Source organism: Trachurus japonicus, chromosome 6 (genome assembly GCF_045865225.1).
Source record: "Trachurus japonicus isolate A0001 chromosome 6, Traja_1.0".
Taxonomy (NCBI): Eukaryota; Metazoa; Chordata; class Actinopteri; order Carangiformes; family Carangidae; genus Trachurus; species Trachurus japonicus.
Genome location: NC_140912.1, coordinates 6425718 through 6440912, shown reverse-complemented (window position 1 = coordinate 6440912; position 15195 = coordinate 6425718). Strand labels below are relative to the sequence as shown.

At 44.5% G+C, this 15195-nt stretch overlaps 1 protein-coding gene across 10 annotated transcripts in view; it reads left to right on the top strand.

The window, feature by feature from the left end:
• The first annotated feature begins 4164 nt into the window (after nucleotides 1-4164).
• LOC146985495 (unconventional myosin-IXAa-like) overlaps nucleotides 4165-15195 on the top strand; it is a 194301-nt gene continuing 183270 nt past the window's right edge. For 9 of the 10 annotated variants that reach the window (XM_085778498.1, XM_085778497.1, XM_085778496.1 and 6 more), the window contains exon 1: nucleotides 4165-4506. The gene's annotated coding sequence lies outside the window, so the exon portion shown is untranslated. The remainder of the gene's footprint in view (nucleotides 4507-15195) is intronic. The other variant, XM_085778488.1, reaches the window with a different exon arrangement.

Sequence of the window (15195 nt, the reverse complement as noted above, 5' to 3'; positions counted from 1 at the left end):
CTTTTCTTTTCAGTGTCAGAAATAACACACAGGTAAAAGGATAAAGGTCACGACCCTTTAATCTGTAGCAGTAGAAACAGAGAAACAGAAAACTGCTGACTAAACATGTTTCTATATCAGGAAAACTGCTTTTGAAGATGCACATGGAAAAATGGGAACCAATCGGTGAACATCAAGATGAAATGCTGTTTATGAGCCTGAGTCATGACTTTGTAGTCTGGAGTGTATTTTCCCTGCCGACCAGTGTGCACTGGGTCATTAACATGACATTAACATAACCCAGTGTTTTGAATCTAGGAGAGTGTCAGAGTGTTATTTCCCACCAAGAAAGGTTGCACTGAAGGGAATCTACCTTTTAACTGGTTTCTATTTTAGTTTAATGAGTCACAGAGTCTAAAGTGTGACACAAAGCAAAATTAGGGGTGGATTTTGACATGGTGGGATGTTTGAGGTATCAGACAGTGTGTCATCTCAGGTGTCAGATCCTGGGATTTTCTCCATCCTGCGTAAGAAAATCTTTTATATTGCTTCATACTGTAGGAAGAAAGTGCTCAGAGCTGTTTCCACCGTGGCCGCTGGGAGCTCAGCAGCTTTCATTTGGAATGGAATGTGCCTTAAATATATATCAAATATTTGTTTAACCCCTCCAAATCCATACAATTTTTCATAATTAGAACAAAATACCAGACTAATAACCTAATAAAAAAGAAGAAAGAATTAGAAAGAACTAATAAATACTGATAATCATGAAAAAAACCTCACAGACAACTAATTCTGTGTGAAATGTGAAGTGATATTATAGTTTTATTTCACAATTTGATGTTAGATTACATATTTCATTTGTATGTTTATGTATTTTATTTCGAATATATATTTTTTCATTGTTTTTATTGACATTTTACAGACATTTTTGATGCTTATTTACCTAACTGACAAAACTTATCTTAGCTAAGCATAAGCACTGGGAACATACAGTATGTGAATAAACACATTTACACATAATATTTGTTCAGATTAAACGCATATGACCACACATAACTCAGATTTAGAAGAGTTAGACACATGTTCAGTGACTCTCTCCAGTGTTTAAGCTAACTGACTGCTGACAGACTCACTTTTAATTTAAAGACATGAGAGTAGTGTCATTGTCTTATTTAACTCTCAGCAAAAAAAAGTAAAGCAGTAAAGCATACTCCCCAAATCTGGCAATGTTTTCTTCTACACTGGATGGATCCTGCAGTGTTTGGGCATGGACTCTTATCTTACAGTAGAAAAATGACCTGTCCTTGGTAAAATACCAGGAGGCCCCTTTGTTGCTCCTACTCTCTGTTTTTGATGATCCTTCCTCTTTCTCTCATCTGATCTTGGTTTTCTGGTTGACAGAAGAGTCATGTCGGCCTCCTGGTTATGCCCCCCACCTCCTTTCTTTTCTATTGTCTCCATCAGCCCCCCCTCTGCCCTCAGCTACTGTCTCTGTTATTTTATGTGAAGCTCCTGTCACTTTGGACAGCGACGCCGGCCTGAATGTGCTCGCTGAGGGCCCCTCCACGCGGAGTTGGATTCCAGCTCTCAGGGCCGAAGGGAGGATTTCCTTTTCAAAATGTCTGGCTGGTAAATATGTCACCAGGCTGGAAACCGATCCCATGAAAAACAGGTGGGATGTTTTCAAACCCGCCACGGGAGTGTGTGCGATCTATTTTCTTCCCCTCACGCACACACACACTCGAAGGTAAAGCATGTCAATCCCCCCGCCAGCAGAGGTATTGTCTGTCAAGTATAAGCAGGCCCGGGGCAGTTTATCTGAGATCTGCTGCTAAATCTTCTCTAATTAGATTGACTGAAGATTCAGTGTGTGTGTTATTTCTACACGCCTCCGTAAGAGTTGGATTTCACTGTACGCCCCGGTGGTGATAACAAAAAAATGAAGTGACACTGACCTTTCAACTGACAAATCCATTTTGACAAGGAGGTGTGTTGTGTGAGGAGAGTAATGACTCACAGCGAGTTTGTTGTCAACACATACCCCAAAGAGGAAAAAACCTGTTACTCATTCTTCTAATGAAGTAACAGAAACACTCCATCATTCCCACAACCAAAACAAAACCACCAACACCTACTTCTTATCTACACATACATTAAAACTCCATACATACATGTGTTGTGAATGCCCCCAATTAACTTCCAAGTTTAAAGTATTCAAAGACTAATATAAAGACTAATATACATGTTTGGCACTTATACAGTAGTTAAAGAAAATGCTGTCTGTGGATGTAGGAGTGCAGGTGCCTCAGCAGCATCACACCACCATCAAATCCTTAGAACACGTACAGTGTGTGCCATCAGTTATAGAAACCAAATACCAAGCATAGACACAGATATGACAATTACAGACAACTTTGCTGTGGTGCTGTATGTAGGTATGTAACCTGCTCATCATGCTACCACCTCTCTACAACCCAGTTGCATATAAAATACATTTATATAGGCTACAGTTTAAGCACACACCAGCAGATACATTGTCTACAGTATTTAATTACACTAGCAGCTATATATTTTAGGAAGGATATTTGTCACCTTCATGTTTTCCTATCAACCATAACCCTTTAATGACTCTTACAATTTTACAACAAAGGGCTTCGGTCATCTAAACCTAACCACATGCACAAGTTTGTCATGTTAGTTTAGCATGTTAGCATGCAGCTAATTACCAGGAATCACCAGGGACAGCTGAGGCTGATGGGAGTGTTGTCTATTTTGAGATATTTGGCCAAACAGTCCAATCAAATATGATGTGAAGTATCTTTGGTTCATACTTATTATAATGTGAGAGCTTAGTGACATACAGTACCGGTAATACAGTCACTGACTTTTAATTTGTAATCCCTTCACCACTTGTCAGTGACAAAAGTAATCACATGACTGAAACATGTTTCTGACTGACATCTTACTGCCCAACACCACTCATATTTATTATTATAATAACCACCTGGTTATGGTTCAGGAGCTGCTGCGGTACAGTACTGTACATCCACCTCATGGCTGGCCCGTCCATCCACCCCACATGATGCCTGTGGCCACTAGAGGGCTCTGTCATATGGAGCTAAACATACAATATGTCACTTACAGGGGCTTCTTGCTCAAATGAATGATGCTGTTTTTCAGTTGACAGTCTAATTTGATTATGAACCCAAATACTTTAATTTAACATGGTCATTTGAACTGTTGTTGGGGGGGTTTACCAAAATCAAGAGGGTTTATCCTCTGGAGAGCATGAATATTGACAAAAACAACAACAACAAAAGATAATTCACTCAAAAGCAGGAAGGTCAACATCATGGCAGCACTGTTGAAAAATAGAAACGTACTACATCATATATAAGTTAAGTTAAGTTAACTTTATTGTCACATATAATTACAAGTAATTACAGTGAAATTCTTATGTACCTTTGATCATGTGCATAACATAAATAAAGATACAAGAAAATAAAAGAAGAAGAGCACATTAAACAAGGCTGAAATTTAAAAAGTTAAACATGAAGCATACGTCATATTTCATGCACTTTGTACCCCAGCCCCCCACCCCTTTTTAAAAAAAAATGTAATGTCATTTCCTGATAAAAGCAGCTGATGAAGCTTATTATTTTTATTGGTTATATTGCTCCATAAAGGCTGATTACACAGCTCCACCCCAGTAGCAGAATAAAAACCACATCAAGATAGATAAGCAGTTAACTTTATAGATAGTAATTTAACAGGAGTATTAAAGTCATTCAGGTGTGTGTGTGTGTGTGTGTGTGTGTGTGTGTGTGTGTGTGTGTGTGTGTGTGTGTGTGTGTGTGTGTGTGTGTGTGTGTGATGGGTGTCCACATTTTTGGCCACACCCACCACTCGTGTCAGTCATGTGCTGAGTGACACCGCCTGTTATCAAACCTGAAATGAAATTCAGATTTAATTGCCACATTCCTCCCCTGGAAAACAATCACTGTTATTCAACAGGAGAGTCCTCCAGAATCCCACCCACCCACAAACACACCACCACACACGGCCCCCCCCCCCACACCCACCCTTTACGGCCGACGACGTGGACGCGCAAGCGCGAGTGCGAGTGCACGCACGCTCCGACTTGCAGCCGATTGTAGGCGAGAAGAAAAAGGAGAGAGAGAAGAGAGAGGGAGAGGGAGGAGGGCGACGTGACGGGAGGACTCACAACAGACTCACAACACAACACAACAGCAGCTCTGAGGACTACGGCAGAGAGAGAGAGAGAAGCAGAGGGAAGAGAAAACCCCCCAACTGGATGATATCTCCAGCAGGATACCTACGTGGAGCGGACGGAGCCGCTCGGCGACAGCGCTGTTCTCTGCGGTGAAAGCAGCAGCCTGAGCGGGGGGACAGGACAGGACAGCAGCCTGCTTCCTCCGCACACACACACACACACAGAGACACACACACAGAGCGGGGAGGGTCTGCGGAGCGGAGCGGCGGACTGGAGACACGGTGGAGGAGGTGAGTGAGCTCGGCTGTTTTTTCTCCCCTCTTCTCCTCTACACAGTTTGTAACCTAGGGGTTGTCTGTCAGCGCTGCGGTGCACTGCGTTGCGTTGCGTTGCGGCGCGGACTGCGCTGTCCTGTCTATCTGCCCTGTCAGTCCATCAGCTGCAGCCTCCGCCTCAGTAATGTAGCTTATTACCTTCAGACAAATGACCACGACACCTTCCTCCCCCTCCAGCAGCACCCCCCCCCCTCTCTCTACCGTCAGCCCTGCCTAGGAGAAATGTCCCGCTGTTTTCTTACATAATGCGTAAATGTGCAATTACAGATGTTCCTCGGTGTGTGCTGGACGTCACATCTGGACTGCGGTGAATGTGTGTGTGTGTGTGTGTGTGCGTGTGTGAGTCAGTGTGTAGCAGCAGCAGCGGCAGTAAACGTGACGCACTGGTATAAATGGATGGTTTCTGCTGTAGAGCTGGAGCTGGTCTGGAGCTGGTCGGGCTCAGTGCCGCAGAGGACGATGGAGCCGGTTGGAGAGGAGACTGGCTGGGGGGGGGGGGGGTTTGTGTGTCTGTGTCTCTGTGCTCCTCCACCGCTGTGACATGTTTTGGTCATGTGTGTGAGGTGGTGGTGGTGGTGGTGAGGCCGCGCTGCCTGATGATGGGCCAGCTGGACACAGGGGGGGGGGGGGGGCAGCGGTCAGTGCACATCCAGTGAGTCAGCCATGTAGCAGGCTATGTACTACTACTGTATGTATGCACATTACAAAGGATGAGGCTGAGTGTAGTGTAGTGTAGTGTAGTGTAGTGTAGTGTAGTGTGGTGTAGTGTAGTGTAGTGTGGTGTATGGGTGACATCCTGTTGACCAGTCACAGCCAAAAGGGGAAATGTGCAGCTGCTGTGACTTTACATAGTGGAGCTCAGAGCTGGAACAATGGAGGATTTACTCCGTTGATTGACAGAAAAACAATCTGCTACTTGAAGTCATTGTACATCTTATGGTTTTAGCTTCTCAGTTGTTGGTTTTTTCTTTTTAGTCTTGTGTGACGTTAAGCTACATTTATTTGGTTTGTAGACTGTTTAAAAGGTTTAATCTGACTATTTAAACAATTAGTATCTGCAGTTCTTTTCCAAACTGAAGTCAACCCTCTACAAGTGAAGGGGTGGGAAACATGTAGGCTTTATTTGTAGAGGACATTTCAAGATTCAACCACATAGGAGCTTTAACACAGGAAACCACTGTGTTCCAATTGCTTTAGAAAAAAAGTGTTTACCTTTGTAACTGCAAAGAGCAGGGCCAGAAACTAAGAGGAAGATGGAGGTAAAGCAGGTATGATAGATAGATAGATAGATAGATAGATAGATAGATAGATAGATAGATAGATAGATAGATAGATAGATAGATAGATAGATAGATAGATAGATAATTTATTAGTACAGACTCTGGGTCCAGTTAAAAACACAAGACAGGACAGGAAAGTTGGTATTCTATACAATTACATCTGCAACTATTGGTTGTTTAAGTAATTATTCAAGCAACACTGAACCAGTCAAAGATGTAATTTGTAACATGTTTGCTATTTTCCAACATTTTCCAATCAACAAGATTGATTAAATAATTGAGTAAGTCACTGGCAGATGAAGATTTATCATTGTCAGCCTCAGTTCTATTGTGAATCCTGCACCGTCGCTCATCTTCCAGCAACAAACAAAGTGTGTTTGTTAGCCAAGTCTCAGCTGGAGCTTAAATGAGGTTATTTCAATCTAGCTGACATGTTAAAACAGGCCCTCATGGCCTCAGTCAGACCAGACCAGACCAGACCAGACCTCCAGCGCCCCTCAGGTCTGCCCACCAGCCCCAAAGCCTCCAGTGGAGAGACCCACCCTCGTCCTCCTCCTCCTCCCCCATCCCTGCTCTTGCGGCTCTGAAGTGCCTGTGTTAAGCAACAGCGCGGAGGAGCCGTGCGCGCGTGTGTGACGAGTCTCTGCCGGCCTGCGGCACTTTTCCAAGAAATGCCACAGAGGGAAAGAGATAAAGTCGTTACAAGTGCATTATTTCTGAAATGCCGGGACGAGTTCCTCTGGCCTCCTGTAGGTGATCTGCAGTCGACTCCCCTGCTGCTGCTGCTGCTGCTGCTGCTGCTGCTGCTGCTGCTGCTGCTGCTGTTAATGCTGCTGCTGTTGTTGCTGCTGCTGCTGCTGCTGCTGCTGCTGCTGCTGTTAATGCTGTAGCTGCTGCTGCTGCTGCTTCAGTCAGAGCAGAATTCCTTTTTATTGCGATGTCAACTTTGCTGACATTAACATTTCATTCACTTATTACGTAAGTGGCAAAGCCCCGGAGCGCATGAGTGAAAACATTGCTTTGACAGCTCCAGCTGCCCAGTGAATATACTGTACCCAGGGACGCAGCAGAGCAGCTCACAAGTGCCTCGATTTTAAACATGTGACAGATGAAGACGTCATGGTAGAGATTCAGAGAGAGAGAGAGCATCCACACGGTGACACTGATCACATGCACAGTAGATACAAAGACTGGATCTTTAGTTAACGTTGAATAAAAGCTCCTAATCCTTTTCTGAAGTGGGCATTTTCCTGTGGTGCAGTACAGTAGCTGCGTGTTGGGATGTCCGTCTCAATCTCTAGGTTCTGTTTTCCAAACAGTGTGTGACAGGTCTGCTGTCAGATGTTCATTCAGTATTCATGAACGCAGCTAGTCAAGAGGAGAAACAAGGCTGCATTCATGTATGGAGCCTCTTTTGATGGGAAATTGACATTTCAAGGCCGAACAGAGGAGTGGGAATGATGTTAATGTGTTTCACATCGAAGAAGTCTTGTCTTTAATAGTTTCTCCAGTTACGCTGTTGTGACAAATGTACCGTTATGTTCAAAACCGATGTGTGTTTTTATTGTGTTTGGTTTTTGTTGTGTTGCTCCAGTGCTGGGAGCTGCTTAGATTGGAGCATGTAGTGTAGTCTGGCGGTTTTGCTCCCTGAGTGTTTCACAACTTGCCAGAAACGTTATTGAGCAACAATTTTCTCATTATGCTACTAGAAACATACAATATGTTTGGCATTACACTCCCTTCAAAATCTATTTTCTCTTCTATGTGAATGGAATTTCAAGGAGACGGAGTTGAAACAGACGTGAACAATCAGACGTACCGAGAGCAAAGAGCTGGAACAAACAGATCAAACAGATTTACACCCGAGGGTAACTGATGTGATCTGAATGAGATAATGTCGAACTACCAAACTGTAGAACTACAGCTGAACTAAGCTTATGACTTCTTCATTTCTTAAAGGGGTTTTTCAACATTTTGGCAAATTCGCCCATTGCCATAATCCCTATAGTTTTAGGAGTAGGTTCATTACCTTCAACTGTCGGTGCAAGCTGTTTTTAGATCGGCGGGGCAGAGACGTGAGCTCTGCACGGCGCGCAGTATTTCCGCCTTTTCCTCATCAAACTCATCAAATACACAATCCAACAACTCCAAAACGCTCTCATGGACAAGTTGTGACCTGCACATTCACCACGCTATGAGATAATAATAGAACGTTATGACACTGAGTTGTTTTCGAGGTAAATGCGTAGCCGGAACTACATTCCCGACACGGCTGCTCAGCAGAGTGACTTCACGACTCGAGTAGTTCCGAGTATTTGCTTCATGTGTCGTAATGTTGTATAATTACACATTATTTCATAGCGTGGTGAATGTGCAGGTCACAACTTGTCCACCAGAGTGTATTGGAGTTGTTGGATTGTGTATTTAGTTTGATGAGGGAAACGTAGAAATACCATGAGCCTCTGTTGCGTTAGCTGAGCAGCTAGCGTCTCTGCCCCGCCGATCTAAAAACAGCTTGCACCGACAATTCAAGGTAATGAACCAACTGCTAAAACAAAGGGATTATGGCAATAGGCGAATTTGCCAAAATGTTGAACTATCCCTGTAAAGAGAAAACAACCGGCCCATATGATCTCATATCTGACCTTGATTCATATTCACACTGACATCCAATCATTTCTTACAAATTTATCATCAAAGCCCACTGACCTGCATCTCTGTTTTCAAGCCTTTGCTATTAGAGAAATGCTGTTGTTGTAGGATGCTGGTTGCCACGGGACCCCAGCGTCCTCGCTCCAGCAGCTGAATCACGTCCAGACCTGCTGCTGCTGCTGCTGCTGCTGCTGCTGCTGCTGCTGCTGCTGCTGCTGCTGCTGCTGCTGCTGCTGCTGCTGCTGCTGCTGCTGCTGCTGCTGCTGCTGCTGCTGCTGCTGCTCAAGGCCTCATGTAAGACAATACTGGGATGAGGTCAATGTTACACATACCATGTCAGTGCAGCTATATGCATCTCTAACCAGGTGTATTTATAGAGCCCTTCACAATGGTGGTGGTAGTGGTAGTAATGGTGTGTGTGTATGTATATGAGAGGGGGTGGGGGGGGGCTGGCATCTTAAATAGCACCTGTCTTTGTCCTGACACAGACCAGAGGAGACTTGAGAAGATACTACAGTAGTGTAGTCGGGTTTCCATTGTTGAGACTGGCTTTTGTCAGTGAGAGGAAGAAAAACAAAGTGTCTGCCTTTCTCCTTTTAAGACGGCGGAGCGGCCGCACACAGTTTATCTTCTTGTTTTATTCATTTCAATGAATCTATGTTATCAATCCGAGGTGTGTTACACTACTACACTTTTATCTTTGGTGGAACGTGAAGGAACAAATGGAACAGCCCTCTTTCAAGAACAGTTGCAATGCATTATGGGCTATTGAAGCCCTTGTCAGTAGAGTAGCTGCCTTTTTTTAATCGACACATCAACATAGACAACATACTGTATTTCCTCAAGTAGTGACCAGGGCTTTTTTTATTTTCTCAGCTGCCCAGAGTACTGGCTCTTATTGGAGGAAGGCTTTTATTACAGCAAGGCTTTTATATTTCTAATACTTGCTCATATTTTCAGTTTTTCTTCCATTACTTTGTTAATTTTCACACATTAGAGACCAAATGAAAACAAGCTCATCGTTCAGGAGCTCATCTTCACCTTCCTCCTGTGCTGCTTGGCACCTGTTCTCCTCGCTGAGCTGTCAGAGCTGAGTCACCCAGTTTCCACATGCTCCGTCTCTGCTCCGCTCGTCTGTGCTGCGCATGCCGGACCAACTCACTGCCATTCTAGTAAATCAGAGCATTTTGGACCGGACCATCACAGCTCTGGCAGTTTGACGGCAGCTGTCCCAGACGGCAGCTTTCTTTTGTCTGGAGTGTTTTTGGGGCCGGCCTTTATGTGTTGATGTTAACAACGCCCCCAGCCGTAACAATAGACCTGTTTCTTAATTGAATACCAGCCTATAATTGAAGGAATACGGTAAAAAAAAATTTCAGAAAGACATAATGGGGCATTTATGATATTATTATATTATTTGTTTATATTATGTGTTATCTTATTGTCAGCAAATTGCAGGAAGAAGACAAAATGAACGTAACAACATCCGACCAACAAGTTGTGTCTGTTTATCCAGAGCCTGGTTTTCCATCAGGAACTATTCTTTCAATTTGATGAACGTGGACACTGTAGTTCATTATGAGCTCATCCCACATATGTCGTGTTGCTGCAGTTAATACCCTCCATATGTGTATTAATCCGCAGCGGAAAATAGTCCCTAACCAATGCACCATTCTTGATAAGAACAACGCTGCTCAGCTGTCTCCAAGGGGCTCTTTGGAAGTTTTGCTGCTGCTCCATAGCCAACATCAGTATCAACAGCTGTTTACTCACCAGCTACAAATATTATCTCATTTATTCACCAACAGCTGTCTCCAGCGGTGGATGGCAACACCAATCATAACAGTTGTCTCTGCGGCGCCTCTCCTCTCTGTCTGATAGCAGCTCACCGTGGTCCAGTCTGTCCTCAACACGGAGCGACTCAGACCACATGTTGTAGCGTTTTCTATCGTATAGACAACGGAGGCTGCAGCTCTTGTCAAGTGACTGTTAACAGCTGCTCTCCACAAGACAGAATCAAAACACTGTTTTCATGGACTCTTATTTTGAGCAGACAGAACTTGTTGACATATTTGACAAATATAAAATAACGCCAAGCTCAAAATGTACCTCCGCTGTGCCATTTTATGCTGCCTATGTGTAACTGTGTAAATACAACACCCTCCTAAACAAAACCTTAGCTCCATACGATGTTTCAGAGATGCAAAATACTACACTGGCAGATTTTGATATCACAACTGAAGGATGTTCTCTTCTATCTGGCTCCAGCTGGTCTGTGAGGTTGTGATTCACCCTGATCAAACACTTTGGCACACACATGCACACAGCTGGCCTGGAAAAAAAAACTAACAGGCCCTTTTAACATCTGTAAAGGATTCTTCATGGTTTAGAGTGTGGATAGTCAGTTGGATCAGTCAGTGGAAATGTGACCACTGACACACTTCTGCTGCTGCTGCTGCTGACCCGCTGACCTCTGTGACACTCATGTGACATATAAAGACTGAAAGTGATTTGTCATGGCGTTGATGCGCTGATGGACAGAGTCTTTAAGCATCGGCCACAGTCTGAACCAGACAAGGGAAGCCTTAGGAGAATCACTGCTTTTCCAGCCTCATCTGTACTGGAGGTTAATCCATAAACACATTCCTCCTGTTCCCTGATATGTAGTCTTTAGAGAACAACACTCAAAGAAACTATGTCCAAAACAAAAAAGACAGCCAGAGAGAAATCCTACCTCTCTCCTGTGCAGCTGTCCGACCATATTAAAATCACTTTTTTCCACAGTCTTCTTCAAAAGGCGTTGCCGAGGTACAATATGTGTCACCGGCGCGGATTGTTAGCATGATAGCTGAAGTCCTTTTGATTCCAACATGGCTTGATTCATAGCAGGGCCCCCGTTATTTGTTATTCTTTCAGTTGTTCAAAGCTGAGCCCACAGTGGATTTCTTGCATGCATTATTGCCTCTCGCATCTCTTTGTATTATTCATTTAACCTCGCGCTGTGGCTGTCACCGCTGCAGGCGCGAACACCGTTTAAGGAGCTTGTGCAAATAAATGCGTAACTTGTTTTTTTTTTTCGCTGCTGAAGTTACTACGACGCGGAGGAATGGAGCGCTTGATGGCGTTTGTGGCAACAGGCGGCAGCTGGCGAGGCCACGGATCAGTCCCCCCCCCGGCACGGCCCTGGGCGGAAGACCTGCCACCGGCGTGGCCTCGCTCTCCTCCTCCGTCCTGCTCGGCTGGTTGCAGTTGGAGAGAGAGAGAGAGAGAGAGAGAGAGAGTGTGACGGGGAACGGGGGGTGATGAAGAGCAGGGATTAATACACGATGAAGGATTCCACTCTGTTGTAGTGTCGTCCATCATTTCTATCTGCAGTGATAACATGAGATCAAAGCTGTGTGTGTGGTGTCAAACACATCATTTACATAGTCTGCTCAGACTGGACCTGTCCACTGCAGCCTGACACAGCAGAAATGTCGGTGACTCACTTCGGCAACATTTCCTCCATTTTTGGTTCAGGTCAGAAAAGGATGAGGTTCCTTATACCCCGTTTCCACCCAGCTGGTTCTAGTGCTAGTTCAGAGCCAGAGCCTGATTTTACACCTGATCTTAGCTTTTCAACTGCCTAAACACCTCCTGGCTCTCAAAACTCCTTGCTGGGCTACAGCCAAGAACCGATTACACCAGGATCAGGGGGCCAGGGGGTTACCTGACCAACAGGACCATCCTGGATGGTCGTTTAAGAGTAGGGTAGTTCAGCTTTTCTAAATATTTAGAAGATAGGTGTGTTGTAAATGCAATACGGTCCCCTTACAGCTTTCACCGTATTCCTCTTCGTGGTATTTCGTTACACTCTCCTCACTGCTGAGTCAGACCCAAACAGCTGGTAGGCGAATCGATCCAGCACAGAGTTGATTAGTTCCAGATAAACTAACTTTAATTGTAAATTCTTACTGTATATCGTACTTTTGAACTGGGACTTCTCGTAGGCGGCGAAAATACTTACAGTAATCGTCCCCCATTCAGAACAGTGTACAGTACTGCCTGTGTCTCGGAGCAGCGGGATGCGCCGGTGTTTCTCAGTGGGGGAGAGCAGAGACATTTCTACTGCAGATATTATACTTACTGGCCATTGGTACCTCATACAACCCCACTTCAAAAAAACTCAACTATCCCTTTAAGAATCAAAATGCAGTCGCCGTTTGCTGAGGTCATGACCAGGACGGCTCCTTCTGTTTTTCTTTTTTTTTTGACTGGTTTCGGGCCGAGAATTAACGCTAGTGAGGCAGGCTGCGTTGGGTCCAGGCTTCAACACCGGCAGGGTCGGACCGGTTCAAGCCTGTTCTGTTGAGAACTCTATAGTAGGCATCCAGAGACAGGAGCAGCACCTGCATAGGGGGGGGCGGGGCGGGGGGCGGGGCTCTGACTTGGCTCCTTGCCAGTGGAAAAGCAAACTGTTTTTTTGGGGCCACATCAGTTGAACTAGTTAAGAACTGGCACCAGGTTCTTTTTGGTGGGAAAAGGGCTATTACTGTCATAGTAAACAATTCTGAGCTTCTCTTTCTGCAGGAATCAACCTGATGGCTACATTTTCACAGAGCTGACCCTCTGTCAGTTTCCCCTGGTGGCGGCGTGATGGTGCAGTGGTTTGCACTGTGGCCTCGCAGCAAGAAGGATCTGGGTTGAGCCCTCACTGTGTGGAGTTGACATGTTCTCCGTGCCTGTGTGGGTTCACAGACGTGCAGGTTAGGTCATTAGGTTATTGTTTGTTTCTCTGTCAGCCTCATCATAGACTGACTGATCCATCTCACTCAGCCCACATCAGCAGGAACTGGCTCCTCACCCCTAAAGACTAAACACTGAGGTTAATACAGAATGAATGGAGCTGTGCTAATGAATGTGTTTCTCTCTTCATCCTCATTAGACTACAAAGCAAAGAATGACCCATAACTTTCACTAGCATTGTAAAGGACCAATGTTAATTGTCTATAAATTGAATGAGCATTAACTGACTTCTTTAGGTCCATAATTGACAACAGACATATCTTCTTCTTTTAAGCCAAAGTACACAGATCAACAACATTAGTGCTGGTCTGAGTTGTGTTTGTGGTGAGTGGATGCTGGTCCAGTATTCTCTCACAACACCTCCTCCTGATGAAGATGTATCACTGATTACATTATCAGGTGTTTTTTTTTGCTGAAAGCAGCTGCATTTGGCAACAGCACCAGAGATGAGAGCGGTGAACTAAAACAATAAAGCTGTGGGCTGGGAAACCAAAACAATGAGCTAATAGACATCCAAGAAAAAAAAAAAAAAGAAAAAACTTCAAACAGCTGAGAAGAAACACAGAGTCAGGTGATGACTGCTGCCTGTGGCTTTGTGGCCCATTCAGATACTGTTGATAGCAGATAGATAGGAAGGAATAGTTAAGTTTAACATCTTTTTCATGGTGGTTGTGCCTCCCCTGATCTAAATAATGAAATTGCTGAGTGTGATGCAGTCATAATGGATGTTAATGATATATGAGGACAGAAACTGGACACAAAGTGTCTGAAATGGGAATTTCCCCTGACTCCTTGCCAGTTTATCTCCCTTTCCTTGTCCACTTCTGGGTGGTTCAGTGTTCAGAGAGCCCATCCACATGATCCACATGACCTCAGTGGAAGCATTAAGCCAGAAGTCATCTGCCCTGCCGAAGTGTCTTTGATCACTTCTCTGAATCCCTAAAAGCCCGGGGGTGGCGGCGCTGCCTGACCCTGCAGTCAGAGGTCCACGCAGCACAATCTCCCTGCAGCCATCAATGAAATATCACGTTAATCACCGTGCTTAACGGCCTGTGAAGTTGCTTTGTGTTGTGTTTTGACTTGGAGTGGAGCAGCTGAGTGCAGCTAGAAGCCAAACCACTGCTGCAGCTGGACGTTGGTCTGAGGAGCCGCAGCAACAACAACAGCTGAGAGGCTGAGAGGATGAGAGGATGAGAGGCTGAGAGGCTGAGAGGATGAGAGGATGAGAGGCTGAGAGGATGAGAGGCTGAGAGGCTGAGAGGATGAGAGGATGAGAGGATGAGAGGCTGAGAGGATGTGATTAGGGATGGGTACCTTTCGCATTTGAATCGATACGGTATCGATACTTGGTACCTGGGAACCGATACCGGTACCAATCGGTACCTGTTTTCGGTACTTTTTGTGTGTGTGGTAATTAAAAAATTTTTTAAAATAAAAATGTCTAAAATTTTAATATTTACCTCCTAACAACATCACAACTCCTCAGCCTTTAAGAGTATTTTATGTTTTAGGGATGGGCAATGATTTTAATATAATGGAATAGTCATTCAATTAAAAAAAAAAAATTAAAAAAAAGTTTATGAGACTATAGTCTTGTCTGAAAAAATGTCCGTTTTTACTGTGGGAAAAGGAGAAACATGGAGAGACTCCTACAGCCATCAGAAAGCTCTGTGTGAAACTTTGTGAAATAAAAAAAAAAACTGAAACTGCAGTGCAAACTCTGCAACATGTGGACTTCACGTTTTGACGAGAGGAGAGTGGGAGACTTCATCCTCGTTTAGATACTCTCATTATGTGACGAGGACATGACGGACCGCTTCGGTACGGATTGTCACAACAGTCCGTTCTTCACGTTAAATGACGGTCGGCTGTTTTTCAGGTATTGATTTTAAACGACGGGCTGGCGCTGCCGCTTCTCCGCGTCTCA